We start from the raw sequence: 15,797 nt of genomic DNA, 5'->3' as shown, positions 1-15,797 counted from the left end.
GTTTCCACTGTTTAGGCACGTCAGGGGCTCTCCAAACACGACATGGGTTCCGATCTCAATTCCAGCCAATTTTGCATTGAAAAGTCAAATGGCGCTCCTTCCCTTCCGAGCTCTGCCATGCGCCCAAACAGTGGTTTATCCCCATATATGAAGTATCAGCGTACTCAGGACAAATTGCACAACAACTTTTGGGGTCCAATTTATTCTGCTACCCTTGGGAAAATAAAAAATTGGGGGCAAAAATATCATTTTTTGTGAAAATTAATATTAATTTTTTTTTACGGCTCTACATTATAAACTTCTGTGAAGCACTTGGAGGTTCAAAGTGCTCACCACACATCTAGATTAGTTCCTTAGAGGGTCTACTTTCCAAAATGGTGTCACTTCTGGGGGTTTCCACTGTTTAGGCACGTCAGGGGCTCTCCAAACACGACATGGGTTCCGATCTCAATTCCAGCCAATTTTGCATTGAAAAGTCAAATGGCGCTCCTTCCCTTCCGAGCTCTGCCATGCGCCCAAACAGTGGTTTATCCCCATATATGAAGTATCAGCGCACTCAGGACAAATTGCACAACAACTTTTGGGGTCCAATTTATCCTGCTACCCTTGGGAAAATAAAAAATTTGGGGCAAAAATATCATTTTTTTGTGAAAATTAATATTAATTTATTTTTACGGCTCCACATTATAAACTTCTGTGAAGCACTTGGAGGTTCAAAGTGCTCACCACACATCTAGATTAGTTCCTTAGAGGGTCTACTTTCCAAAATGGTGTCACTTGTGGGGGTTTCCACTGTTTAGGCACGTCAGGGGCTCTCCAAACACGACATGGGTTCCGATCTCAATTCCAGCCAATTTTGCATTGAAAAGTCAAATGGCGCTCCTTCCCTTCCGAGCTCTGCCATGCGCCCAAACAGTGGTTTATCCCCATATATGAAGTATCAGCATACTCAGGACAAATTGCACAACAACTTTTGGGGTCCAATTTATCCTGCTACCCTTGGGAAAATAAAAAATTTGGGGCAAAAAGATCATTTTTTGTGAAAATTAATATTAATTTTTTTTACGGCTCTACATTATAAACTTCTGTGAAGCACTTGGAGGTTCAAAGTGCTCACCACACATCTAGATTAGTTCCTTAGAGGGTCTACTTTCCAAAATGGTGTCACTTGTGGGGGTTTCCACTGTTTAGGCACGTCAGGGGCTCTCCAAACACGACATGGGTTCCGATCTCAATTCCAGCCAATTTTGCATTGAAAAGTCAAATGGCGCTCCTTCCCTTCCGAGCTCTGCCATGCGCCCAATCAATGGTTTACCCCAACATGTGGGGTATCGGCGTACTCAGGACAAATTGTACAACAACTTTTTTGGTCCAATTTCTCCTGTTACCCCTGGTAAAATAAAACAAATTGGATCTGAAATAAAAATTTTGTGAAAAAAAAGTTAAATGTTCAATTTTTTTTAAACATTACAAAAATTCCTGTGAAGCACCTGAAGGGTTAATAAACTTTTTGAATGTGGTTTAGAGTACCTTGAGGGGTGCAGTTTTTAGAATGGTGTCACTTTTGGACATTTTCTGTCATATAGACCCCTCAAAGTCACTTCAAGTGTGAGGTGGTCCGTAAAAAAAATGGTTTTGCAAATTTTGTTGCAAAAATGAGAAATCGCTGGTCAACTTTTAACCTTTATAACTCCCTAACAAAAAAAAATTATGTTTCCAAAATTGTGCTGATGTAAAGCAGACATGTGGGAAATGTTGTTTATTAACTATATTATGTGATATAACTCTAATTTAAGGGCATAAAAATGAAAAATTTGAAAATTGCTAAATTTTCATAATTTTCGACAAATTTCTGTTTTTTTCACAAATAAATGCAAGTCATATCGAAGAAGTTTTACCACTATCATAAAGTACAATATGTCACGAGAAAACAATCTCAGAATCACCAGGATCCGTTGAAGCGTTTCAGAGTTATGACCTCATAAAGTGACAGTGGTCAGAATTGTAAAAATTGGCCGTGTCACTTAGGTGAAAACAGGCTTTGGGGTGAAGGGGTTAATAGGTACTGTGCATGTAATGCTTTATTTGTCCTGTAGTGACACTGGCCAGAAATTAAACATTTTTGGCTGAGTTTTACCTAAATTACAAATGATCAATCTTGAATCAGTATTTCCTCTGATTTTCCTAGATTTACTGAAATTTAGTAAAAGATAATATTAAAAAATGTTAGTTCCATGTGATATAATGCAGTTGAGCTGGCGATAACATGTATTGTAAAAGGCGTTCCAAGATATATGTATATACTGTATATTTTTTATTTGTTTATTTGTAGTCTTTTCTGTCTGTTTCACATAGAAACTCCCTAAGTAGTAATTGGTAAAGGAACCTGAAGAAGATAGTTTGTTATATATCCTTTAACCCCTTTCTGACCTCGGACAGGATAGTACGTCCGAGGTCAGATCCCCCGCTTTGATGCAGGGCTCCGCGGTGAGCCCGCATCAAAGCCGGGACATGTCAGCTGTTTTGAACAGCTGACATGTGCCCGCAATAGCGGCGGGTGAAATCACGATTCACCCGCCGCTACTAACTAGTTAAATGCCGCTGTCAAACGCAGACAGCGGCATTTAACCGGCGCTTCCGTCCGGGTGGCCGGATATGAGCGCATCGCTGACCCCGTCACATGATCAGGGGTCAGCAATGCTTCTGAATAGTAACGATAGAGGTCCTTGAGACCTCTATGGTTACTGATCCCCGGCAGCTGTGAGCGCCACCCTGTGGTCGGCGCTCATAGCACACATGCATTTCTGCTACATAGCAGCGAACATCAGATCACTGCTATGTAGCAGAGCCGATCGTGTTGTGCCAGCTTCTAGCCTCCCATGGAGGCTATTAAAGCATGGCAAAAGTAAAAAAAATGTGAAAAAAATAAAAAAAATATAAAAGTTTAAATCACCCCCCTTTCGCCCCATTCAAAATAAATCAATAAAATTAATCAAACCTACACATATTTGGTATCACCATGTTCAGAATCGCCCGATCTATCAATAAAAAAAAGCATTAACCTGATTGCTAAACGGCGTAACGAGAAAAAAATTAGAAACCCCAGAATTACGTTTTTTTGGTCGCCACGACATTGCATTAAAATGCAATAACGGGCGATCAAAAGAACGTATCTGCACCAAAATGGTATCATTAACCCCTTCACCCCCGGAGCTTTTTCCGTTTTTCCGTTTTCGTTTTTCGCTCCCCTCCTTCCCAGAGCCATAACTTTTTTATTTTTCCGTCAATTTGGCCATGTGAGGGCTTATTTTGTGCGGGACGAGTTGTACTTTTGAACGACATCATTGGTTTTAGCATGTCGTGTACTAGAAAACGGGAAAAAAATTCCAAGTGCAGTGAAATTGCAAAAAAAGTGCAATCCCACACTTGTTTTTTGCTTGCCTATTTTGCTAGGTTCACTAAATGCTAAAACTGACCTGCCATTATGATTCTCCAGGTCACTACGAGTTCATAGACACCTAACATGACTAGGTTATTTTTCACCTAAGTGGTGAAAAAAAATTCCAAACTTTGCAAAAAACAAAACAAAAAAAAATTGCGCCATTTTCCGATACTCGTAGCGTCTCCATTTTTCGTGATCTGGGGTCAGGTGAGGGCTTATTTTTTGCGTGCCGAGCTGGCGTTTTTAATGATAGCATTTTGGTGTAGATACGTTCTTTTGATCGCCCGTTATTGCATTTTAATGCAATGTCGTGGCGACCAAAAAAACGTAAATCTGGCGTTTCGAATTTTTTTCTCATTACGCCATTTAGCGATCAGGTTAATGCTTTTTTTTAATTGATAGATCAGGCGATTCTGAACGCGGCGATACCAAATATGTGTAGGTTTTTTTTTTTTTTTATTGATTTATTTTGATTGGGGCGAAAGGGGGGTGATTTAAACTTTTATGTTTTTTTTATTTTTTTCACATTTTTAAAAACTTTTTTTTTTTACTTTTGCCATGCTTCTATAGCCTCCATGGGAGGCTAGAAGCAGGCACAGCCCGATCGGCTCTGCTACATAACAGCGATCATCAGATCGCTGTTATGTAGCTAAAATGCAGGTGTGCTGTGAGCGCCGACCACAGGGGGGCGCTCACAGCCACCGGCAATCAGTAACCATAGAGGTCTCAAGGACCTCTATGGTTACAATGGAGGAGCATCGCCGACCCCCGATCATGTGACAGGGGTCGGCGATGCGCTCATATCCGGCCGCACGGCCGGATGCGGTAGTTAAATGCCGCTGTCTGCGTTTGACAGCGGCATTTAACTAGTTAATAGCGGCGGGTGATCGCAATTTCACCCGCCGCTATTGCGCGCACATGTCAGCTGTAAAAAACAGCTGACATGTCGCGACTTTGATGTGCGCTCACCGCCGGAGCGCACATCAAAGCGGGGGTCCCGACATGTGACGTACTATACCGTCACATGTCGGGAAGGGGTTAAAAACACCAGCTTGGCACGCAAAAAATAAGCCCTCAAACGACCCCAGATCATGAAAAATGGAGACGCTACGAGTATCGGAAAATGGCACAATTTTTTTTTTTTAGCAAAGTTTGGAATTTTTTTTCACCACTTAGATAAAAAATAACCTAGTCATGTTAGGTATCTATGAACTCATAATGACCTGGAGAATCATAATGGCAGGTCAGTTTTAGCATTTAGTGAACCTAGCAAAAAAGCCAAACAAAAAACAAGTGTGGGACTGCACTTTTTTTGCAATTTCACCGCACTTGGAATTTTTTTCCCGTTTTCTAGTACAGGACAAGGTAAAACCAATGATGTCGTTCAAAAGTACAACTCGTCCCGCAAAAAATAAGCCCTCACATGGCCAAATTGACAGAAAAATAAAAAAGTTATGGCTCTGGGAAGGAGGGGAGCGAAAAACGAAAATCCCAAGGTCATGAAGGGGTTAAAAGCTATTTACAATTCTCATTAAAAAAAAATATCCAATCAATTGGAAGGTTGATGAAAAATAATACTAATTCTACAGGCCTATATACTGACGTGTATCATATATTGCACATATATTACATTATTTAGAGGGAAAAAAACCACACTTCTGTACTTCAAGGTGTATTTGGGACTCCTATGCTGTTTGGTCTGTTAGGCCTCAGTGCTAGTATTATGTCACGTAAAGTAAATAAAGACGATAATTCCTGTGTGTCGTAGATGGTGACAGATGGTGAACTCTGAATAAAAGTCTTAAGGGACTAAACAGGTGGTTTAGTTTCCAAGTCAGCGCTCTGGGTGCACCCAATGTGAGGACGGCTCTTGTGTTGTCATGGAAAGACACGTCAATAAGCACATGACAGCTACAATAAGGCAATCTCAGGAAAAGTCTTTGACTTTCTCAGTTCAGCCTCTTGAGTATTCTTGTTCATTACCTCTTGTGCTAATAAATGCTGGGTTCCTGGTGAAATAACCTTAGCTTATCCACAATAAAGCTCTTGTATAAGGAGGATTAGAAAAGATGTCATTCAGCCTTGAAGGAAATACGTAGATCATAAAGTTCATTTAAAGGTCTAGGATGGCATAGGCAAAATCATTATTATAAATGTCATATTCCATCTTATCATTGATTCTCTCATTTTAAGTGCATATATTTCCATACTTCTAGATCTCTTCTGGGGTGTAAAAAGCAGTCAACGACAATACATAGATATGTGCATAAATATATTTCTTCTGTGATATTAAAAGCAGTAACAGCATGATATACTGCTCAAAAAAATAAAGGGAACACTTAAACAACAGAATATAACTCCAAGTAAATCAAACTTCTGTGAAATCAAACTGTCCACTTAGGAAGCAACACTGTTTGACAATCAATTTCACATGCTGTTGTGCAAATGGAATAGACAACAGATGGAAATTATTGGCAATTATCAAGACATACTCAATAAAGAAGTGGTTCTGTAAGTGGGGACCACAGACCACATCTCAGTACCAATGCTTTCTGGCTGATGCTTTGGTCACTTTTGAATGTTGGTTGTGCTTTCACACTCGTGGTAGCATGAGACGGACTCTACAACCCAGACAAGTGGCTCAGGTAGTGCAGCTCATCCAGGATGACACAGGAATGCGAGCTGTGGCAAGAAGGTTTACTGTGTCTGTCAGCGTAGTGTCCAGAGGCTGGAGGCGCTACCAAGAGATAGGCCAGTACACCAGGAGATGTGTAGGGGGCTGTAGGAGGGCAACAACCCAGCAGCAGGACTGCTACCTCAGCCTTTGTGCAAGGAGGAACAGGAGGAGCTCTGCCAGAGCCCTGCAAAAGGACCTCCAGCAGGCCACAAATGCGCATGTGTCTGCACAAGCGGTTAGAAACTGACTCCATGAGGATGGTCTGAGTGCCCGACGTTCACAGATGGGGGTTGTGCTCAACGCCCAACACTGTGCAGGACACTTGGCATTTGCCAGAGAACACCAGGATTGGCAAATTCACCACTGGTACCCTGTGCTCTTCACAGATGAACGCAGGTTCACACTGAGCACATATGACAGACGTGACAGAGTCTGGAGGCACCATGGAGAGCGAACTGCTGCCTGCAACATCCTTCAGCATGACCGGTTTGGCAGTGGGTCAGTAATGGTGTGGGTTGGCATTTCTTTGGAGGGCCGCACAGCCCTCCATGTGTTGTCTGACTGCCATTACATACCGAGACGAGATCCTCAGACCCCTTGTGAGACCATATGCTGGAGTGGTTGGCCCTGGGTTTCTCCTAATGCAGGACAATGCCAGACCTCACGTGGCTGGAGTGTGTCAGCAGTTCCTGCAAGATGAAGGCATTGAAGCTATGGACTGGCCTGCCCGTTCCCCTGACCTGAATCCGATTGAACACATCTGGAACATCATGTCTCACACCATCCACCAATGTCATGTTGCACCACAGACTGTCCAGGAGTTGGCGGATGCTTTAGTCCAGGTCTGGGAGGAGATCCCTCAGGAGACCATCCGCCGCCTCATCAGGAGCATACCCAGGCGTTGTTGGGAGATCATACAGGCACGTGGAGGCTACACACACTACTGAGCATCATTTCCTTGTCTTAAGGCCTGTAACTTCATTTTCCACTTTGATTTTGAGCATCATTCCAGCTCCAGACCTCCGTGGGATATTAGCTGTGATTTATGTTGATCATTTTTAGGTTTTATTGTTCTCAACTAGTGTTGAGCATTCTGATACTGCAAGTATCGGGTATCGGCCGATATTTGCTGTATCGGAATTCCGATACCGAGTTCCGATATTTTTGCGATATCGGAAATCGGAATCGGAAGTGTGCGGTGCGTATGGTTCCCAGGGTCTGGAGGAGAGGAGACTCTCCTTCAGGCCCTGGGATCCATATTCATGTAAAAAATAAATAATAAAAATAAAAAATATTGATATACTCACCCCTCCGGCGGAGCCTGGACCTTAACGATGTAACCGGCAGTCTCCGTTCCTAAGAATGCAGTGAGTGTAGGGCCTGCGATGACGTCGCGGCTTGTTATTGGTCGCGTGAGCGGTCACATGAGCGGTCACGCGACCAATCACAAGCTGCGACGTCATCGAAGGTCCTTCACTCTGCATTCTTAGGGAACGGAGGCAGACGCTTGCAGCGGTGAGAGCCGGGGCCGTCAGAGGGGTGAGTATATCAATATTTTTTATTTTTATTCTTTATTTTATACATGAATATGGATCCCAGGGCCTGAAGGAGAGTTTCCTCTCCTTCAGACCCTGGGAACCATTCCGATATTTTGTGTCCCATTGATATGCATTGGTATCGGGTATCGGTATCGGCGATATCCGATACTTTTTGGGTATCGGCCGATCCAATCCGATACCGATACCTTTGCATATCGGAAGGTATTGCTCAACACTATTCTCAACACATTCCACTATGTAATGAATACAGATTTACAACTGGAATATTTCAATCAGTGATATCTAGGATGTGGGATTTTAGTGTTCCCTTTATTTTTTTGAGCAGTGTATATATGTGGGTGTTATGTATATATATATATGTGTGTGTGTGTGTGTGTGTGTGTGTGTGTGTGTGTGTGTGTGTGTGTGTGTGTGTGTGTGTGTGTGTGTGTATATATATGATATGATATAGTAGAAATAGAGATGAGTGGATCAGTAAAAGTTCAAATTTGCCTGTTTGCTCAGATTTTCCCTACAAGTTTGATTTTTGAAAAATTGACTCTCCTTTAATTTAATATTCCTTATTAAGTCCCGGGATCTCTCCAGACCCCAGAGCATAATAAATGTAATATGTACAAAATAAAAGAATCCTTATACTCACCTCATCTTTCACAACTCCAGCCACTCACTACTCCCATCCTCACTTCCTCTTCTCTTCCCCTCAATCAGCATTTATGGCTTCTTTCATGAGGCCCAGCAGAGTTCAGTGCAAATCATCATAACTGCACCGTGACCTTCGGCGAGCATGCACATTACCCTGCCGGGATTTATTAACCCCTTCATGACCCGGGGTATTTTCATTTTTTCGTTTTCGTTTTTCACTCCCCTTCTTCCCAGAGCCATAACTTTTTTATTTTTCCGTCAATATGGCCATTTGAGGGCTTATTTTTTGCGGGCTGTGTTGTAATTTTGAATGACATCATTGGTTCTAGCATGTCATGTACTAGAAAACGGTAAAAAAATTTCAAGTGCGGTGAAATTGCAAAAAAGGTGCAATCCCACACTTGTTTTTTGCTTGGCTTTTTTGCTAGGTTCAATGAATTGTAAAATTGACCTGTGATTTTGATTACTCAGGTCATTACGAGTTTATAGACACCAAACATGTCTAGGTTATTTTTTATCTAAATTCCAAACTTTGCTAAAAAAAAAAAAAAAAAAAAAAAAAAAAAAGCGCCGTTTTCTGATACCCGTAGCGTCTCCATTTTTCGTGATCTGGGGTCGAGTGAGGGCTTATTTTTTGACTGCCAAGCTTTTTTAATGACACCATTTTGGTGCAGATATGTTCTTTTGATCGCCCGTTATTGCATTTTAATGCAATGTCGTGGCGACCAAAAAAAGGTAATTCTGGCTTTTCAAATTTTTTTCTCGCTACGCCATTTAGCAATCAGGTTCATCCTTTTTTCATTGATAGATCGGGTGATTCTGAATGCAGTGATACCAAATATGTGTATGTTTGATTTTTTTTTTATTGTTTTATTTTGAATGAGGCGAAAGGGGGGTGATTTAAACTTTTATTTCTTTTTATTTTTTTCATGTTTTTTTAAACATTTTTTTTACTTTTGCCATGCTTCAGTAGTCTCCATGGGAGGCTAGAAGCTGGCACAACTCGATTGGCTCAGCTATATAGGAGCAAGGCTCAGATTGCACCTATGTAGTAGAATCACAGACTTGCTATGAGCGGCGCCCACATAGCAATCCGGCATCAAGAACCATAGAGGTCTCAAGGAGACCTCTGGTTGTTATGCCGATGCATCACTGACCCCCGTTCATGTGACGGGGGTCGGCGATGTACGCATTTCTGGCCAGATGGCCGGAAGCGCTAGTTAAATGCCGCTGTCAGCGTTTGACAGCCGCATTTAACTAGTTAATAGCGGCGAGTGAATCGCAATTCAACCCGCCGCTAATGCAGGCAGATGTCACCTGTTCAAAACAGCTGACATGTCCCGGCTTTGATGCGGGCTCACCGCCGGAGCCCACATCAAAGCAGGGGATCGGACCTCGGATGTACTATCCAGTCCGAGGCCAGAAAGAGGTTAAAGTTGGCGATCACGGCTCATGGTGAGAGGCCCATAGATTCCAGCATGAGTGGCGGTGGATCAGAAGATGCAAAGGGGCCTGAGAGTTGAGTATAAGGATTTTCTTTTTCTTTTTTTTTTTAAACATTTGATGGTTGATGATTTTTATGGTTCAGGTTTTTTTTATGGTTCAGAAAAATGGCAGCAGTAAAAAAAAACAACACATTTTGGCAAATCCGGATTTTTTTTCAATTTGACTAGAATTCAACTCCACTATATCCAGTCATCACTAACTAGAAACATGTGGTATATCTTATACAATGATATAAAAATATGTTTATTGAGAACTTTAGATGGTTATTTCCCAAATAACACGTTATCCTCCTTGAACATGGGGACCAGTCTCTGCAGTCCCATCATGAATGGAGTAGAGATTATCATGTTCGGCTTCCACTCAAATCATTGTCTATGGTACTGTTGGATAAATCCAAGCACAGCATTTGGCTATTCTCATAGACATCAAGTGGAGCAGAGGTTGAGCAAGTGCACTTACTAGATTCCTTGACAGGGTGTTGATCCAGGGAACTAGTCTGATTGCCGTATGTGGAGTCGGGAAGGAATTTTTTTCCCCAATGTGGAGCTTACTCTTTGCCACATGGTTTTTTTTTGCCTTCCTCTGGATCAACATGTTAGGGCATGTTAGGTTAGGCTATGGGTTGAACTAGATGGACTTAAAGTCTTCCTTCAACCTTAATAACTACCGTATGTTACTATGTTACCGTAATTCAGGACAGGGCTACGAAGCCCAATTCTCAGGATCGCTGGAGGTGATCCCAGCAGTCAATGCCTCTAGCGATCAGCAGGTTATCCATTATGCCATGGATAGGGATAACTTTTATTTTCGGAATAAGGCCGGAGTCACACACAACGTATAAAAATACGGTCCTTTTTTGATGGCCGAAATACGCAGAAAATTTCCTGAACAGTGATCCGTATTCAATGCGAGGATGCGATTTTTTCTCCAAAAATTATCCGTGTGCCATCCGTATGACATCCGTATGGCATCTACACGGCAAGATTTTCTCGCCGGCTTGCAAAATGGACATAGAATGGATCCATGGTCTCAAATATTAGTAAAAACATATATACAGTCTATATATATATATATAACCCGACAGGATATGAGACATGGTTTACATACAGTAAACCATTTCATATCCCTTATTTTTTTTACATATTCCTCACTAGTAATGTTAGAAGTGTATGTGTTCAAAATTTGGGGGCTCTAGCTGTTACAATAAAGGGTTAAATCACAGAAAAAACTAGCGTGGGCTCCCGCGCAATTTTCTCCGTCAGAGTGGGAAAGTCAGTGACTGAGGGCAGATATTAATAGCCTAGAGAGGGTCCATGGTTATTGCCCCCCTGGCTAAAAACATCTGCCCCCAGCCCCAACATCTGGCACTTAGCCTCTCTCTTCCCGCTCCCTTGTAGTGGTGGGATGTGGGGTAATAAGGAGTTAATGTCACCTTGCTATTGTAAGGTGACATTAGGCCAGGTTAATAATGGAGAGGTATGGGATATTGTTGTTTTTTTATTTTAACTTTGTTTCAGGTGACAAGGGTCTTCAATTGGATTGAGAGTATAATAAACTATTACATGACCCTGTGTCTTTATTTCATTAAAATACTTTTTTCCTAATGTGTGTGTGTTTTTTAACCCTTTATGAACATAGGATTAATAATGGATAGGTGTCTTATTGACACCTCTCCATTATTAACCTGGCTTAATGTCACCTTACAATAGCAAGGTGACATTAACCCTTTATTACCCCATATCCCACCACTACACGGGAGTGGGAAGAGAGAGGCTAAGTGCCAGAATAGGCGCATCTTACAGATGTTCCTTTTCTGGGGTGGCAGTTTTTTCCGTGATTTAACCCTTTATTTTAACAGCTAGAGCCCCCAAATTATGCAAACAGACACTTCTAACATTAGTAGTGAGGGGGATATGTAAAAAAATAAGGGATATGAAATGGTTTACTGTATGTAAACCATGTCTCATATCCTGTCGGGTTTGGAAAGGAGATAGCAAAAGCCGGCAATTGAATTACCGGCTTTTCTGCTATTTAGCGCTGTATTAAATATAAATATACAGTGTATATATATATATATATATATATGTGTCTCACTGACATATATATATATATATACTGTATATATATACATATATACCTATACTATGTGGATACATAAATTTTATCTGTTCTATTCTAACCTGTCAGTGTGATTTTACTGTACACCACGCTGAATTACCGGCTTTTCTATAGAACACCGGTGCGTATTTCTCGCAAGTCACACTGATGGTCCATATGTAATCCGTTTTTTTCTCGCACCCATAGACTTGCATTGGCGATTCTCGGCCGAGATACCCTGACAATCGCAGCATGCTGCAATTTCACTCGGATCCTGAATACGGCCGAAAAAACAATGGATAATAAAAGCTGCCCCATAGATTAACATTGGGCCGAGTGCTATGCGATTTTTTATCGCATTGCACTCGTCCATATTACGGTCTAGTGTGACTCCGGCCCAAGACCTGAAGTTGCACAAAAAAGGCCAGATAATGACCAAATGCTATTTCTAAGACATTTCTCTTTTTGAAAAGCATTTTTTGGTCAGATTTTATTTACATCAATAAAATAAAACATTGATTATCAAAAAAATTGTGAAAAAAGAAATAAACTTAACATTTTTAACAAAAGTGAAAACTTCTATTGCCCTTTTCATGCACTTATGACACTAAGGTTCTTTGAGCCATAATTGACTTGTCTAATATGGTCATTTTCCACTTGGTTTATCAAGGCATATATAATTGATTATGTTATATTCTATAAATAATTTATCAATTATTTAACACACATGTTCATCTGAGCTTGAAGAGTATAACTCTATGACATTTTTATATGAATTTAATATTTTTTGGATATAGGTCATTCATAATGGATACCGACTGTGAATTATATTGAGAGTATGATATTAAAATATACATGAAAAAAGGTCAAGGTTAGGGTCATAACTATAATAGGTGCACCGGTTGCAGTTACACCCGAGCCATGGATCCCAGAAGGCCCCAAATGACCCATGATAGCTAGGTGCTTTAACAGTGATTTTGCATTGGGCCCACATATGCATATGGCAGGGCTCCAAGTCTTTACAAAATGAGGCCTCATTCAGATTTCAATTTGTCTTTCACATCCGTGTTTGGTCGATTTATCAATTTTTTCAGTCAGTATTTCATTAATTATTTTCTCACATGCTTTAAAAAAATGATAAAAGAAAATAATTTTTTCAAAGCTTCTACCCACTACAATAGTAAAAACGGTCAGCACAAGGTGATTTTCACAGACCCATAGACTTGCATTGGTGATTTAAATCTATGACTTAGTTAAAAAATGGTTATGTCTTAGTACATGTTACCCGCCACATAGACCAGACCTTGTTAAACTGCATGCTGCATCCCAAACCCATCCATTTGGCTGTTCCTGTCTGCCCTCTGTACCAGGACAGCCACAAGGCGTATCGCCTATGAGCTGAGCCTCTCCCAGCATCTGAATTTCAACACCTAGATAGTTGCATAGGTTGCAAAAAGACCTAGGTCCATCAAGTTCAACCTTTCTCCACCCATTGTACATTTTGTCACTAATTTAACTATAACCCACAATGTTATGTGTATTGAGGAAATCATCTGGCCCTTTTTTAAAAACTGTTATAGTGTCAGCCATTATTACCTCTTGTGGTCGGCATTCCACAGTCTGACTGCTGTAACTGTAAAGAACCCTTTCCTATTTAGCTGCCGGAATCGCCTTTCTTCCTCCTGTTCTGTAGTCCTGAGTATACTCCCATTTAATGTAGATGCAGCAATAGGATTACTCCGTCCTAGGTGCATTACTCTACATTTATCTGCATTAAATCTCATTTGCCAAGTGTTTGCCCATTCAGTCATGTTATCCAGATCGTTTTGCAGTATTGTAATGTCAAGGTCAGATTTTTATATCCTACATAGTTTGATGTCATCAGCAAAGACTGACACTTTATTCTCAATCCCATCGACGAGGTCATTAATAGAGGTTAAAAAAGAATCGGTCCTAGCACAGATCCCTGCGGTTCCCACTGCTGACTTTGTCCAATTCAGAGAACGTACCATTATGACAACTCTTTGTTTCCTGTCGTTTAGCCAATTCCTTACCCATCTGCATATAGTTTCCCCCAGTCCCTACTTCTGTAGCTTCAGTTTAAGGCTGTTATGTGATACAGTATCAAATGCCTTTGCAAAATCCAGATAAAACACATCAGCCTTATTACCAACATCCAGATTTGCATTTACCTCCTCATAGAAACCTAACATGTTAGTTAGAAACGATTTATTCTTCAGGAATCCATGCTGGTTGTCATATATTATATAAATCTCTGCAATATATTTCTGCAGGTCATCTCTTATGATGCCCTCAAAAACTTTACACACTACTGCTGTCAGACTTACCGGACGGTAGTTGCCTGGATCCACCTTGCAGAAATAGGCATTCAGGACCTGAAATTACGTCACGGCTTGCTGTGATTGCTCGCGTCGCGGTCACATGGGCGGCACGCAACCAATCACAAGCCGTGATGTAATTTTAAAATGCGCGCGTTTCCTGCCTCCCGTGACGTCACGGCTTGTGATTTGTCGCATCGCCCATGTGACCGCGACGCGACCAATCACAAGCCGGAACGTAATTTTAAAATCCTGAATGCCTAGAATTAGGCATCCAGGACCTGAAAATTACGTCACGGCTTGCTGTGATTGGTCGCGTCGCGGCCACATGGGCAGCACGCGACCAATCACAAGCCGTGACGTCACGGAAGGAAGGAAACGCGCGCATTTTAAGCCCAGAACGCTGCCGGTTCCCTCGGTGAGGTCCAGGCTGCGTCGGAGAGGTGAGTATAGCAATATTTTTTATTTTAATTCTTTATTTTACACATTAATGTTGTTTCGATACCGATACCCGATACCACAAAAGTATCGGATCTCGGTATCGGAATTCCGATACCCGCAAGTATCGGCCGATACCCGATACTTGCGGTATCGGAATGCTCAACACTAATGATGACGAGATTGGTTTATAATAATAATAATCTTTATTTTTATATAGCGCTAACATATTCTGCAGCGCTTTACAGTTTGCACACATTATTATTGCTGTCCCTGATGGGGCTCACAATCTACTACATTCCCTATCAGTATGTCTTTGGAATGTTTGAGGAAACCCACGCAAACACAGTGAGAACATACAAACTCCTTGCAGATGTTGTCCTTGGTGGGATTTGAACCCTGGACTCCAGCGCTGCAAGGCTGCAGTGATAATCACTGAGCCACCATGGTTTGGTCTTCAGTGTGTTTTAGAAGACTTGAAGGAGCATATGGCTGATAAGCGCTCTAGTATTCTGGAGAGCAGAGAGATGACATCTAGGCTAGACAGATAGATTTGAGTGTCATCAGCATAAACGTAGTACTTGAAGCCATGGGACTCTAAGGGTACCGTCTCACAAAACGATTTACCAACGATCACGACCAGCGATACGACCTGGCCGTGATCGTTGGTAAGTCGTTGTGTGGTCGCTGGGGAGCTGTCACACAGACCGCTCTCCAGCGACCAACGATGCCGAAGGCCCCGGGTAACCAGGGTAAACATCGGGTTACTAAGCGCAGGGCCGCGCTTAGTAACCCGATGTTTACCCTGGTTACCAGCATAAAAGTAAAAAAAACAAACCGTACATACTCACATTCCGGTGTCCGCCAGGTCCCTCGCAGTCTGCTTCCCGCTCTGACTGAGTGCCGTCGTAAAGTGAAAGCAGATCACAGCGTCACCGCTGTGCTCTGCTCTCACTTTCCGGCCGGCAGTCAGTCAGAGTGGGAAGCAGACGGCAAGGGACCTGACGGACATCAGAGGGTGAGTATGTACGTTTTTGTTTTTTTTTACTTTTACGCTGGTAACCACGGTAAACATCGGGTTACTAAGCGCGGCACTG

General features: G+C 41.8%; 1 protein-coding gene across 2 annotated transcripts in view; it reads left to right on the top strand.

The window, feature by feature from the left end:
• The window catches only part of RAP1GAP2 (RAP1 GTPase activating protein 2), a 1,028,482-nt gene that overhangs the window by 398,709 nt on the left and 613,976 nt on the right, over positions 1-15,797 (top strand). The gene's annotated exons all lie outside the window — the stretch shown is intronic.

The sequence above is a fragment of the Ranitomeya variabilis genome, chromosome 3 (assembly GCF_051348905.1).
Source record: "Ranitomeya variabilis isolate aRanVar5 chromosome 3, aRanVar5.hap1, whole genome shotgun sequence".
Lineage (NCBI taxonomy): Eukaryota > Metazoa > Chordata > Amphibia > Anura > Dendrobatidae > Ranitomeya > Ranitomeya variabilis.
The sequence above is the reverse complement of the archived record's forward strand: the minus strand, read 5'-3'. Positions and strand labels throughout refer to the sequence as shown.